Source organism: Octopus sinensis, linkage group LG6, assembly GCF_006345805.1.
Source record: "Octopus sinensis linkage group LG6, ASM634580v1, whole genome shotgun sequence".
Classification (NCBI taxonomy): Eukaryota; Metazoa; Mollusca; class Cephalopoda; order Octopoda; family Octopodidae; genus Octopus; species Octopus sinensis.
Genome location: NC_043002.1, coordinates 61,693,520 through 61,708,519, shown reverse-complemented (window position 1 = coordinate 61,708,519; position 15,000 = coordinate 61,693,520).

Below are 15,000 nucleotides of genomic sequence, written 5' to 3'. Positions count from 1 at the left end.
TGTATATATATAACTGTGTGTATATATGATATATATGTTATATATATATATATATACTCAAACACACACACACACACACACTCACATACACACACACACACATATATGTTTTCAGCACTAGCATTATGTGTGTCAAGTGGATTATAATTATAGCTTTATAATTCAGGGATTTATCTCCCCTGAAGTGATGCTAATGTCATCTTTGATACTTCATACTTCTTTTCGTACTTTCATCTTTTTCCGTTGTATTTATTTTTTAATTTTTAATTTTTTTTTATTTTTTGCTCTAATACTTTAGAAATAGTTTTAGCAGCGTAAGTTGACATGTATTTCTGCTAGATATTATTAAATATACGTTTTGATAGAAAATGATAATTTTATTTTTCCTACATTTTTTTTTTCTTTTACCCTTCTTAACAATAAATATTTTTAATAGGGAGAGGGAATTATATAAACAACATCTACAAAACGAGTTTTAAGGCGTGGTCATTGCGGTATTTTCTAGAAGAAGCTTCAGGCAATTTTAGACAATAGCATGAGTAGATAATGGTAATTATGAAACGCAGCGTTATCTTTGCTGTTGCTGCTGCTGTTGGTGGTGCTGTTTTTATTGTTATTGGTGTTGTTGTTTCTAATACTCATAATATTCATGTTAATGAAATAAGAAAAACGAATGTCATCCTAGTGCATTTAGTTTTATATCACTATTGATGATGACGATGATGATGATAGCGGCGGCGGTGGTGGTGGTGGTGGTGGTAGTGGCGGTAATGATGATGATGATGATGATGATGATGATGGCGGTAAATAATAATAATGCTAATATTGATAATAATAATGATAATAATAATAATAATAATAAGATGAAGAAGAAGAAGAAAAATACTGATGGTAATGATTATAATAATGATAATAAGAATACTACTACTACTACAACAACTAATAATAATAATAACAAATAATAATAATAATAATAATAATAATAATAATAATAATAATAATAATTAGAAGAAGAAGAAGAAGAAGAGAAGAAGAAGAAGAAGAAGAAGAAGAAGAAGAAGAAGAAGAAGAAGAAGAAGAAGAAGAAGAAGAAGAAGAAGAAGAATTTAAATAGGGAAACGGTGCTAATAGTAATAAATGTCTCAGCATATCAGATAATAAAGCTAAGAAAGACGAGCAGAAAGCCAAGAACATAAAAGACAAAAAAAAGAAAAGTTTAAAAAATCTAAAAAAAAAAAGAAAAGAAAATCAAGCAAAACAAAATGACCAAAAGGGAAAAGAAAGACGAATGAGAAATATATGAAATCAGATATGATTTAGTCTTCGATACTTGACAAGGAGAAAATTTATATATGCGGAAGATATAGAAGGAAAGAGAGGGGCGAGAAATGAGAAGAAACGTTAAAAGAATTGCTGAAGGAGGAGGTAGTGATGGTGAGAATAAAAGATACGGCTTAAGACGTATGTAAAGAAACGAGAAACAACCACGTGAAGTAACAGCAAATGAGGAGATTTGGGAAACAAACAAATGACGATGGTGATGATGATCAGAAGAACGCATATAATGGAGGCGTTGATGGAGATGGTAATGATGATAATGAAGTCGATGGTGACAATTATGAACGTAATGCAATTAAGTTTGTGTGTGCGTCTTTATATAAAATATACGTATGTATAATGATATATTTATATATATATATTATATATATAATTGTACATATATACATGTAGGAGATCTGATCAATAAGTATAAGGACTGTTGTCATAGTAACGAAGCTAAAGCATGAAGAGTAAAGCTGCTTGGCACAGGTTGACCTTGAGTGATGCTGTGATGTGTACTAAGTTTCAATGTTTAGCTCACTTCTGCTTTTTACAGCAATGCTTGGAAGGAAGGTGTGTAGTGTGTGATCGTCGAATTGACTATGATAGAGAAAGTTGTCATGGCGATACCTGCTCAGAAGCCTATGCAAAGTTGCAGAAAGTGTTTGGAGAAGAGTGTATGAGCCACACACAAGTGTACGAGTGGTTCACACGTTTCCAAAGTGGCCGAAGAAATGTCGATATTGACGAACGTTCTGGGAGACCCGCAACCTGCAGAACTGAGAAAAACTTCGCAGGTGCGCCTCCGTGAGTTGTCAGAGGATGTGCAGATTAGTTACGGTTTAGTTCAGTCCATTATCACCGAAGATTTAAGTATAAGACGTGTGTCTACCAATTTTCTGAGAAAACTGCTTTTTGCTGACCAAAAACACACTCGGGTTTCAGTTGCACAAGATGCCGTTGATTGTGTCGAGAAGGACGAAAAGTTTTGAAAACTTTGCGTAGACGTGTGAGCTGGTATCGCCAAGGTTTTGGCAAAAGTTGATGCAGTTTTGTCTGCTCAGCTTCCTCTGCCATGTTCAATGCGATGATCACACGCTACACACGTTAATTCCAAGCACTGCTGTAAGCAGCGGAAGTAAGCTACAACGTAAAAACTTTGGGCGCATGCACAGCTGAGTTCGAGATCAATATGTACCAAGTGGCTTCACTCTCCGTGCTTTATCTTCGTTACAATAGCAACAGTTCGTTTACTTCTGGACCAGACAACGTGTATATATATACATAAATTTCAGTTCTATATTTAAGAGATGAGGGATTATGCATATTATTTACATTATTTACATTTGACAGATGTTTGTCCTCATCTTGTTTGTTGTTACCACATTTCGGCTGATATACCTTGCAGCATTCATCAGGTGTCTTGGGGCAATTTCGAACCTGTGTTCTCATTACTAAGGTATTTTTCGATGTTGTTGTTGTTGTTATTATTATTATTATTATTATTATTATTATTATTATTATTATCATTATTATTATTATTATTATTATTATTATTATTATTATTGTTGTTGTTGTTGTTGTTGTTATTATTATTATTATTATTATTATTATTATTATTATTATTATTATTATTATTATTTATTACTCAGGTTAGTGCATTGAATCGAACAAGCCCCAAGATTCCGAGTTCGATTCCAGACAGTAACCTGAATAATAATAATAATAATAATAATAATATAATAATAATAATAATAATAATAATAATAATAATAATAATAATAATTATAATAATAACATCTAAAAATTAGGAATGAGATCCCAGGTTCAAAATTTCCCCAAACGCCTGATGAACGATGGAGGGTATATCAGCCGAAACGTTGTGTTAAGAACAAACAAGATGAGGACAAATATCTGTCAAATGTAAATAATGTACAAGAAATTTAAACGAAATATGTGTAAACCTTCTAATGATTGCTTGGTTATGATTTAGTATATTTTGTGTTTGGCGTACTCCATTTTATAAGCAAAGCTTTACATTGTACATATATTACATTATGGAAGAGGCGCAATGGCCCAGTGGTTAGGGCAGCGTACGCGAGGTCATAGGATCGTGGTTTCGATTCCCAGAATGGGCGATGTCAGTGTTTATTGAGCGAAAACACCTAAAGCTCCACGAGACACCGGCATTGGGTGGTGGCGAACCATGCTGTACTCCTTCACCACAACTTTCTCTCACTCTTTCTTCCTGTTTCTGTTGTGCCTGTATTTCAAAGTGCCAGCCTTGTCACACTCTGCGTCACGGTGAATTTCCCCCGAGAACTACGTTAAGGGCACACGTGTCTATGGAGTGCTCATCCACTTGCACGTTAATTTCACGTGCGGGCTGTTCCGTTGATCGGATCAACTGGAAGCCTCGTCGTCGTAACTGACGGAGAGCCACGATTGCATTATGGGTCATTTGATTATATATACAGATGGAATTACTTTAATGTAATTTTACATAGGACTCTAGCAGCAATTGCAACGAAATCAAGTCACATTTGACGGGTGGTGAGTCGTATGAGGGTGACCGTTGAAACCCAGTGATTTATTGCTGTTGTTACTTTGTTGTTGTTGCTGTTGTCGTTCTGATCATCTCTGACTAGACAGACACTATGTTCTAATTGGTTGTAGCTGTTTTAACACTGTCTATATTTCCCCGCGGGACATCAGATATTTTTATTACATTTTTAAAATGGCCCCTCCATTTTAAATGATTGCGTTGTCTGATTTGAGACATTTGCTTCGTTGCCTCTAGCAAAGCTTCAAGTTAGCAAAATCGTCACACGCTTCGACTTTACGTTCTGAATTAAAATTCCATCGAAGTCGACTTTACATTTCATCGATGTGATGTCGACAAAGTAAGTAACAGACGAACATTAAGAACAATGCAGTCGATTAGCGTGTCTCCCTCGAAAACTTTTAAGGCTTTTGCGCTTAAACTGGCAAATATTTATTGAAGGGCGTTTGATAATACAGAGATTTATTCTGCATTTGATAGTTATTTAGAGGTAACTTTCAGCCGCGTCGTTTCAACCAAGAATGACGATGCTTTCATGAATGTTTTGTCATCGTTGTATTCTAAATTGTTGACCATTAACATTACATATACCTCAATAGTCAGCAAATATTTTCAAATGTTATGACTGGTCTTTCTTTGTTCTTACGTCAAGTTTTGTAATGTATTTTATAAAGAGAGATTAATATATTTTCTATGATTAATATCCTATTCCATTTTTACTCTATTCTCTGTAAGATACGCCTAATGTCAATTAATTTGCCTTCTCAGTTAGCTTTGATTTATGTTGTGTGATATTGTTTGTTGATTCTTGACGTTGTAAATATTGTGTTTATTGCGTTGAATTTATTTTGGTGTGGTATAGTAACTTATTTGTATATTATTGACTAGCGTTTAGAAAGCTATCTGATTATCTTTCATGTATGAAACACTTAATGTAATGAAACAAATTTAGTTAATAATAGATATACAAATAGTTTGGTATAGGAAACTAGAAAATAGAGAAACTAATGCATACACAGATACACAGAGGGGAGCATAAACACACGTACATACACGTACGCATATACTTAGATGCATAATAGCCAATAAAAATTGCATTCAACGGAAATTATATTACATGATCGAAATAATTAACTTCAACACAATGAACACGTAATCAAAAATACTAATGAAACAATATCGAATCATAAGCTAGCATTAATAAAGTATTGCAAGAGCGCAGAAATTAGAAATGCTATCGAGAATAATCACAAGGCTTTAACATACTGAATAACTTTCTGGTAAATAATGAATGTTTTCTAATGCAAAGATGTTTTTGGAAGCGGTATACACTTGCAAGTGTCAGCCATGTGTCATTACAATACATTAAAGCACATAAAACAAGCGGTCATGCGATCTGCAATAAATTGTGACTAAACAGCCCTCAGACTGTTGAATACTGTCTTTAAAACGGAGATATTTTTGGTACAGTGCTATGTTGAAATGATTTTATTCAGTGAAAATGTTATGAGTTACTCCAAGAAACTGGAATTTGACATAACAGTTTGAGTGTTGTGTTCGCGACGTCAAGCGTGGTTTCGATTCCCGGACCAGGATGCACGTTGTGTTCTTAAGCAAAACACTTTCTTTCATGTTGCTTCAGTCCATTCAGCAGTATATAAATAAACCTGAGAAGGACTGGCATCCCGTCCAAGAACGATGTTGCGATCTCGGTCACTCATATGCCATAGAATCTGTGTGACCGTCTTTATAAGTTCCAGGCCAAGCGACAGTATTTACTGCGCCTTAATAACCGAATAACTTTGCGGCCTTTTGTGTCTTTAGTAGCTGATGCTATATATTGTATAGCATTCATAAATGCAATAATCTGCATTATGGATAGGAATCAATAGTCTTTTAGAAGGATCAAATTCTCAAATTCTTGGCAGTGTTCAGCATTTAAATACAGTCGATAATTTTGTATATGGCTTAGTCTTATTATTACAACCTGTATACCATTGTTAACGCTGATTTTCTGTAGGCGGCATGGAATCTGTGGTATTTCCCTCGCGGGCGAATCGCATATAGACGTATAGTGTTAAAAAGGATGGTAATGCATCATATCATAAGAAAAGTCTCTGGCAGTAGAGGTGAAAATGCTAAATATGTATTTCTGTTTCTTTGGGTGTCATACTCAGCAGTGAAGGCGCATGGCTCAGTGGTTAGAGCGTAGAGGTTACGATCGTGAGGTTGTGAATTCGATTCCGGGACTGGGCTGTGTGTTGTGTTCTTGAGCAAGACACTTTATTTCACGTTGCTCCAGTTAACTCAGCTGTAGAAATGAGTTGCGACTTCACTGGTGCCAAACTATATCGGACACTTTGCATTTCCCTTAGATAACATCAGGGGTGTGGAGAGAGGAGGCTGGTATGCATGGGCGACTGCTAGCCTTCCACAAACAATCTTGCCCTGAAATGTGCCTCGGAGGTTATCTTTCTAGGTGCATTCATGGCCGAAATGGGGTCTCCTCTATCCTCAGCACAACTGTCAGCTGGCAGATTCGCTGATATGCCTGACGAAATGCTCAGCAGAATTTTTTCTGGGTTTAATCTCTCAGATCAACTGCCACCAAGGTTGATTTTGGTTTCAATCCTGTCGATCGACAAATAATAATTAATTTATTACTTGTGTCTATGTAATCAACATACCCCTCTCTTCAAAATTCCTAGCTTTCGGTCAAAAATTAGGAAACATTTTCTTTATGAGACTTGACACAGAGTATATGTCTATGCAACATTTATATGGAGTTTCAATCTGCAAAATATACTCACGATGTATTTGTTGGTACCGGTCTATAATAAATGATACATACCCCAGTTGCTGTGCAGTGGGATTGAACTAGAAATCATGGGGCTCTTAAACAATCTTCTTATCACGGAGCCATGCATGCGGTTTATGTATAGATACATACATACATACATACATACATACATACATACATACATACATACATACATACATACATATATATATATATATATATATATGCACATACACACATACACATATACATGCATATATACACATATACATACATGCATAAATATATACACACGTACGTACATACATACATACTACGCTAACTTCGATCATCAAAGCAGTTTATCATGGACAAATAGCCGGATTACTACCTCCCACTTTGAAGGGTATGCGTTTGTAACGCAGGAACAAGAAATATCAACGAAGTACTTGATGCACGAAGGAAATAAAGATGAAAGAAAAGCAGTAAAAGGTGACAAAAAAATGCAGACTTTGTGGCGTTAACACCGAAGTTATCACCCACAACATTAGCAGTTGTCTGAAAATGTCATCACGGTATTATCTATGGATGGGACATGATATTGAAGCCAAAACACTCTATGATGAAATCCGTCGGAAGGATAACCCCGAGGACAAAGAAATAAAATCCCAGAGTATGGTAGAACTCATAGTCACTGGTAATAAATAAGGACTACTGATGGAATGTCCAAGGGAAATCCCCAATAAATTTAAGCACAGCAAACTTGATATAATGATTTGGGATAGAGAAGCGAAACTGTTCACAGTTGTGGAAATTAGCTGTTCAGTGGATGCTAGCATAAAGCTAAGATTAGTGAAAAAGAGAATACCTGCGCTGAATATTAAGAAATCCGCAATTACTCTATTCAGATTACAAGTTCAGGTTTATTATACCTGCAATTATTGGGGCCCTGGGATCTGTGACACACGGCCTAAACACGAATCTTGAGAAATTAAGCTTCTCAAAACTTGAAGAGAAAGGTAATTCGAAGACTACAGTCCCAAGCCATGACTGGGACGGTAAAAATCTGTAACATTTTCTAGAAGTTTATCATTTAAATATATACGAGTATGTCTTGATACGCAACTATATCCATAAGAATACATACATCAAGTAAAACATACAAATCTGCAAATATACATACACACATACATTTAAACAAAAATACTCTGTTGTTGATGTTGCAATTCCAATAGCGCCTTGAATCTAGGTTAGAAACCGATTCTTTCTCTATTGGTAAGGAATTTTGAAATAAAACTTAATAATGACATACATGTATGCATAAAGATAGCGCTGTCAACATCAGACGTGCAGTCGTAGACGACCGTTTAAAATTTCTTGTTGAAATTTCTTGTTTTACATTTATGTCGACTCCAGCAGCGTAAAGCTTTACTTCGCCGATTATAAATAAGAGAAACGCCTTTTACCTATCAACGATGCATTACTCAGACTATAATTTTCAGAAAATGTTTACTTTATGCTTTGTGGATTTTCGCTGACACGATCATGGTTGAAATCAACAAGAACACCAACGATGAAATTAGCATGTATACATGTCATTCAAATGTGCTTATATATTTATATATCCGTATCATTTACTTTCCAGTCACACAGATCGTGAAGACTATTTAAGTTAATGATGACAGACTCTTCACTGCCGAAATGTTGCAGAATGTTTAACTAGAAGCATGCAAGGCTATAATTGTCGCCGCGTCTAAGCTAACTGCTCGTGTAAAGATTCATTTGGTTAAACAACTAAAAGCTCATCATCGAAGCAGGCAGCTTGGAATCCACCATCACTACTTATCATGACATGCACTACTAGCTAAACGAACACCAACGACAACGTCAACTGCACCGTCACCATTAAAATTTTAACACTTAATGAGAGCATCACAAACCTTGTCAACGTGATCATTAATCAAGTATAAAGTGTACTGCATTCAAAGTCTTGTCTCATACCATTCAACGGGATTTTATAGTGCACGAGACCTCGACACGTAAAAACAGCTGCAATAACAGCCAGAATCATTTCATCGTATAGTAATATAAAACTAACTTCACAACAACCTTAGCTCTTAATATCTTTTCTAATATAGACACAACGCCTGGAATTTTGTGGAAGGCGTCTAGTCGGTTGCATCAACATCACTGCTCAAAAGGTTCGAGCTGGCAGGAACGTTAGCACGCTGGGCGAAATGCTTGGCGGTATTTCGTCTCTCTTTACGTTCTGAGTTCAACTTCCGCCGAGGTCGACTTCGCATTTCATCTTTTCGGGGTCGATAAATTAAGTACCAGTTGCGTACTCGGGTCGATCTAATCGACTGGTCCCTCCCCCAAACGTTTCGGGCATTGGCTTCGAAAATAGCATCACTGTAGTAAACAATATCACTGCTCAAGTGGTACTTAATTTATCGATCCCGAAACATGGGATGCACATCGTCCTCGGCGAAATTTAAACTCAGATATGAAAGACGAAGAAAATACTCATAAAGCCTAAATCTAAAAGCAGCAGAAACCTTAAAGAAAGAGCTCGATTTTCAACCGCATGGTTTAAGGATCAGTCCCACTGTGTAGCACCTTGGAAATTACCTTCGACTTTAGCCCATGCTGATCAATGCGCTGGCAGTGAATTTGGTACACGAACTCTGTGCGGAAGCCCATCCAATGTATGATAGATCGTTAGCCACTAAACCTTTTTCTGTTTTCTGTCTGTTTATTTCTGTGTTCCTTCATGTTTAAGAGCGTAAGCTCGAAACGTAAGAGACTTTCTCACTTCCCGAGCTTTAAACTAATACATTTGTTTGTTGTTTATATGCCCATCGTCACCTTTTGTTTTTTGTAAATTCTCACTATATATTCGCCTTTTTTTCTTTTGTAACTTGCCACTATATATATGTATATGTATATGTATGTATATATATATATATTATATATATATATATATATATATATATATATATTTAAAATTATAAGTTTAAATTATTAATTAAAATAATTTTTTAAAATTTTAACTTTAATTTAAATATTTTAATGGGATTTTTATATTTTATATTTTATATTTTTTAATTAGTTTTATTTCTATGTATTGGCTTATGATTTTCACTGTTTGATTTGCCTAATAGTGGTTTTATCTCTAATTTAATATTATATATATATATATATATACATATATATATATTATATATATATATATATGTGTGTGTGTGTGTGTGTGCATATATGAACTGAAAATGGAGATATATATAACAATTGGCAATTCAATAATTAAAATTTAATATTTATTAGCATAATAGTGTTTTTTATTATATTCTTATAACAAAATGATACAATATAAATATTAAATAGTAAATATAGTAATAAATATTAAATATAAGACACATACAAATGTTCCAATTCTTGGTCATAATAGAATTATAAAAGTTCATTGTTTGTTGGCCAAGAATCTCCTCTTGTATATGTTAGGATTCACATAACCAATAAGACGGAATTTGAGTCTGTTTGTTTACAATGAATCTTTATAATTTTATTATGGCCAAGCTTTGAAACATTTGTACGTGATTTATATTTAACATTTATTACTTATATTACATTACATTATATTATTATAAGAATATAATATAATATTATGCTAATAAATTTTAAATTTTCATTCTTGAATTGCCAATTGTTATATATATCGTCAATTTTAATTCATTTTCATAATTCAATATATACCCATGTGATTTGTATAGTTTTTTTCTCTGCAAAGTCGGGCACTTAACTGTGCCAGTGAATGAGTGGATGTTTTCATATCCATTTTTCTTGTATTTTATATATATTTATGATATGTAATTAAGATTCAAAATAAGTAACAGGATGTCAAGTAGTAATGAAGTACGACCGTTTCAAGCGCCTCCATTTAATTGAACAATGTAATCATTACAGCAGTTGTAATACAGCACTATCATCAACTGCACGAAATATGGATTTTCAACAGACAAGATATATTAATATATATATATTTTTAATATTTCAGCAGAGCAAGAGGTTGGAGGAATTTCAAGTTGACACTATTGCAGCAAGTATATCTAAGACAAGAAGAAACTACAATTTTTAGAGTAGCATGGAACACAGTGGGGGTCTTAGTGTTGTAATTCATTTCCAATTTATCTATCTCCTTATCATCAAGAAAATATCAAAGACTAGAATACTGCGTGTATTTACAATGAAGAGCAAAATGAGTTCATAGCACATAGCTGGCTGTTAGTCATACATTTATGTCAACAGCCAGCAATGAGCTGTCAAATCTATATTTCATGCAGCTAAAGGTAGCGGTGTATCTAAATTGATGTAATGAATGCGTTGTTCAATTAAATGCAGGCGCTTGGAACGGTTCTACTGCATTACTACTTGAAATCCTGGTGTTTATTTTGATTTTATATATATATATATCCTTTTATTTCTTTCAGTTATTTAACTGCAGCCATATTGAAGCACCGCTTTTAGTCGAAAACATTGACCCCAGGACTTATTCTTTGTAAGCCTAGTACTTACTCTATCTACCTTCTGCCGAACCGCTAGGTTACGGGGACGTAAACACACCAACATCGGTTGTCAAGGCGCTACGTACTGTGACTGAACAAGAAACCATGTGTTTAGGAAGCAAGTTTCTCACCAAAGAGCCACGACTGTATATATATGTATATATATATATATAATATATATATATTATATATATATATAGAGAGAGAGAGAGAGAGAAATAGATATATATATATATATATATATATATACATTCCTACATACATACATACATACACACATATATGTGTGTGTGAGTATTTGTCTGTGTGTCACTATATCTTTGTGTATGCCTACTAGTCCAGCTTGTTAACCGGGTTTCCTTTGATGTGGTCCCGTACTTTAGCAGTTCAACAAGAGAAAAGTGATACCAGAACAGGACGGAGCTCCAGCGCATGACCGAAGTGAAATAAGTGAAACAAATAAAGGATAAATGATGTTTGGTATTTTCAAAGGTTTGGCGATGCAGTGTAATAACTGATCCTAGCAAGGCCTTAATACATTACGTTTAGGAAAGTGAAGAAATATGGAAACCTGGTTGAGAATTCTAATTCAGGTGGGATGGAATTCAGATTATAAATATATTCAAACTTTGGAAACGATTAATCATTTTTCGGAAATATTTTGTGCTGCAGGAGTTACGACTCAAGATTAAACAATAAATATTGGAATCTGTACAATGGAGATGTCACTCACGGCTTGTCCACAAATAATTAAGAGACAGATTTCTATCGTATTATCATGATAGACCCATTGTTATACGTGTTGGAAACATATTTATGTTTTAATAAGTAAATATCATAAGAATCTCAAACGCATGCAGCAATATCAAAGCCCCTCGTTCAACAAAAGCCAAAGTCAACCGTATGAAGTTGGCCATCGACAACGTGATGAAAATAGAAGTGCTCCAGCATTACCACAACTTTTAGACTGGAACATTTAAATGAATAAATGTAATTGGATCCAAAATTGGAATAACCGAGAATTGTATATTATCACCATTTCAGTAATTTTATTCCTTAAAGATTAAAAGAAGGAGAATAAATATTTGAAAAGGAATTTACTATACAACATCGGCCATTCAGGATGTGCTGTAATTCCAGTAACAGGGATTCCTTGACATATCAAATTGATGCATATCTCTCATACTCATTATCCAGAAGGGATTTGAATTCGTGACATCAAATTGTAGAAGAAACTAAAATGTTGGTATCAAAGTTTGGCAAAAGACCAACAATTTCGAAGGAGGGTATAAATCAATTACATCAACTGCTATACTTGATTGGTATTAATCATACCGACCTGGAAAAGAGAAATGCAAAGTCGACATAAGCTAAATTTGAGACTAGAACACAAATATTGACGTAATGTTGCTATGCACTTCTTTCTGGCGTACAAACTCCCTCTGCAGCTGTCGCAAACAAAAGGCCAACATATTACAATATATAATGCATTTAGTTTATTTTAAAGCTTGTGACCAGCTTTTGTTGACAAAGATCCAATTTGGGGGAAAGGAGCCAGTCGATTAGATCGACCCAAGTACGCAACTGGTACTTAATTTATCAACACAGAAAGAATGAAAAGCAAAGTCGACCTCGGTGGAATTTGAACTAAGAATGTAAAGACAGACGAAATATCTATTCTTTTTACTGCCCACAAGGGGCTAAACACAGAAGGGACAAACACGGAGAGACAAACGGATTAAGTCGATTATATCGACCCCAGTGCGTAACTGGTACTTAATTTATCAACCCAGAAAGGATGAAAGACAAAGTCGACCTCGGCAGAATTTGAACTCAGAACGTAACGGCAGACGAAATACGGCTACGCATTTCGCCCGGCGTGCTAACGTTTCTACCAGCTCCCCGCCTTAACGAAGATTCAATATTAACACTGGCTTAGACGGCAAGCCGGCAGAATGGTTAGCACGCCGGCCAAAATTTTTAGCGACATATAATCTGTCCTTACGTTCTGAGTTCAAATTCCGCCGAGGTCAAATTTGCGTCTCATAATTTAGGAGTCGATAAAATAAGTACCAATTAAGCACTGAGATCGATGTAATCCCCACCTCACCGGAAATTGCTGGCCGTGTGCAAAATTTGAAACTAATATTAGCAAAGGCTATAAATTTAGTGATATGATATTGATCTCTTTATATTTCTACCTTCACATTTAAGGGGATTCCGATGGGTGATAATTGTCGTCATGTATTATTGGTTTTCTATTTATCTTTATGCGAGTTGAACCTCCTTCAGTGTTTATACCAAAGGAAAAATAGATCTTTTTATCAAACAACGCAGTGGATGCTGCAGTTATATCGCTGGTATGTTTATTACTAACTATATATCTGTTTGTGGAGGCACATGGCCTAGTGGTTAGAGCAGCGGAATCGCGGGTTCGAATCTCAGACCGGGCGATGTGTATGTTTATGAGTAAAACACCTAAGCTCAACGCGGTTCCGGCAGAAGGTAATGGCGAAATTTTGCTGACTCTTTCGCCACAAATTTCTCTCACATTTTCCTCCTACATCATGCAGCTCACCTGCAACGGACCGGCATCCCATCCAGGTGGGGAATCTATATGCCAAGAAAACCGGGAAACCGGCCCTTATGAGCCGGGCATGGCTCGAGAAGGAACAAACATATATCTGTTTACTGCTTTTCTAGCACCCACGTTCATCTAGACTTGAGTGATATTCATATTTTGAAATTTTCTGTAAATGATCCTAAATATTGACTCTTTAAAGATTGTTTAACCTAATGTTTAACTATCGCATCTGTAGCTGAAATTTATTAACAAAAGACAAAGGCAGGTATATGATCAACAAGAAAGTGTATTAGTTTGACGTTCTGGAAAAGGAAAAAGCCGTTTACCTTTCGAGCCTAGACTCTTCAACAAAACCGAATAAGAGCAAATAAATTGAGAGAGAATGAAAAAAACATGAAAATTTTAGCGCTCCATCTCTAGACGTATGTAGAACCAATAACGCGTTTTCTGATTTTCGAGCAGCATCTTATACACAAACGGTTAGTACAACATGTATAGAAACGAGCTTAATTATATGCATTATATTACACATCATATGACATAATGTATGCTTATGAACGTAATTGAGAATATGGATTTCGATTACTTTGATTAACTAATACTAACCCGAATGATTTGTGCTTAGAATACGTCATATATTGCATGATGCATACTATATGCTCCTTATTGGACGTTAATATAATCGAAATAATCCAGTTTATCTTTATGTATCCCATTCGCTTCGTACAGCACAACGGCAAAAGTATAGACATCAGCGCAGATATGAGCAGTGCTTACTCGTCAAACCAAGCTAAGATTAAAACCCCTATGCAAGAAAATCTGGTTTTATTTCTCTGGTGTCTCTCATTTTCTTAATGATTAAGGAGTTAGAGATTCTTGAAAAAGAAACACACATAGACATAGACACATAGGCGCAGGAGTGGCTGTGTGGTAAGTAGCTTGCTTACCAACCACATGGTTCCGGGTTCAGTCCCACTGCGTGGCATCTTGGGCAAGTGTCATCTGCTATAGCCCCGGGCCGACCAATGCCTTGTGAGTGGATTTGGTAGACGGAAACTGAAACAAGCCTGTCGTATATATGTATATATATGTATGTATGTGTGTGTGTGTGTCTGTGTTTGTCCCCCTAGCATTGCTTGACAACCGATGCTTGACAACCGAGTATAGACAACCACACACACACGCACAC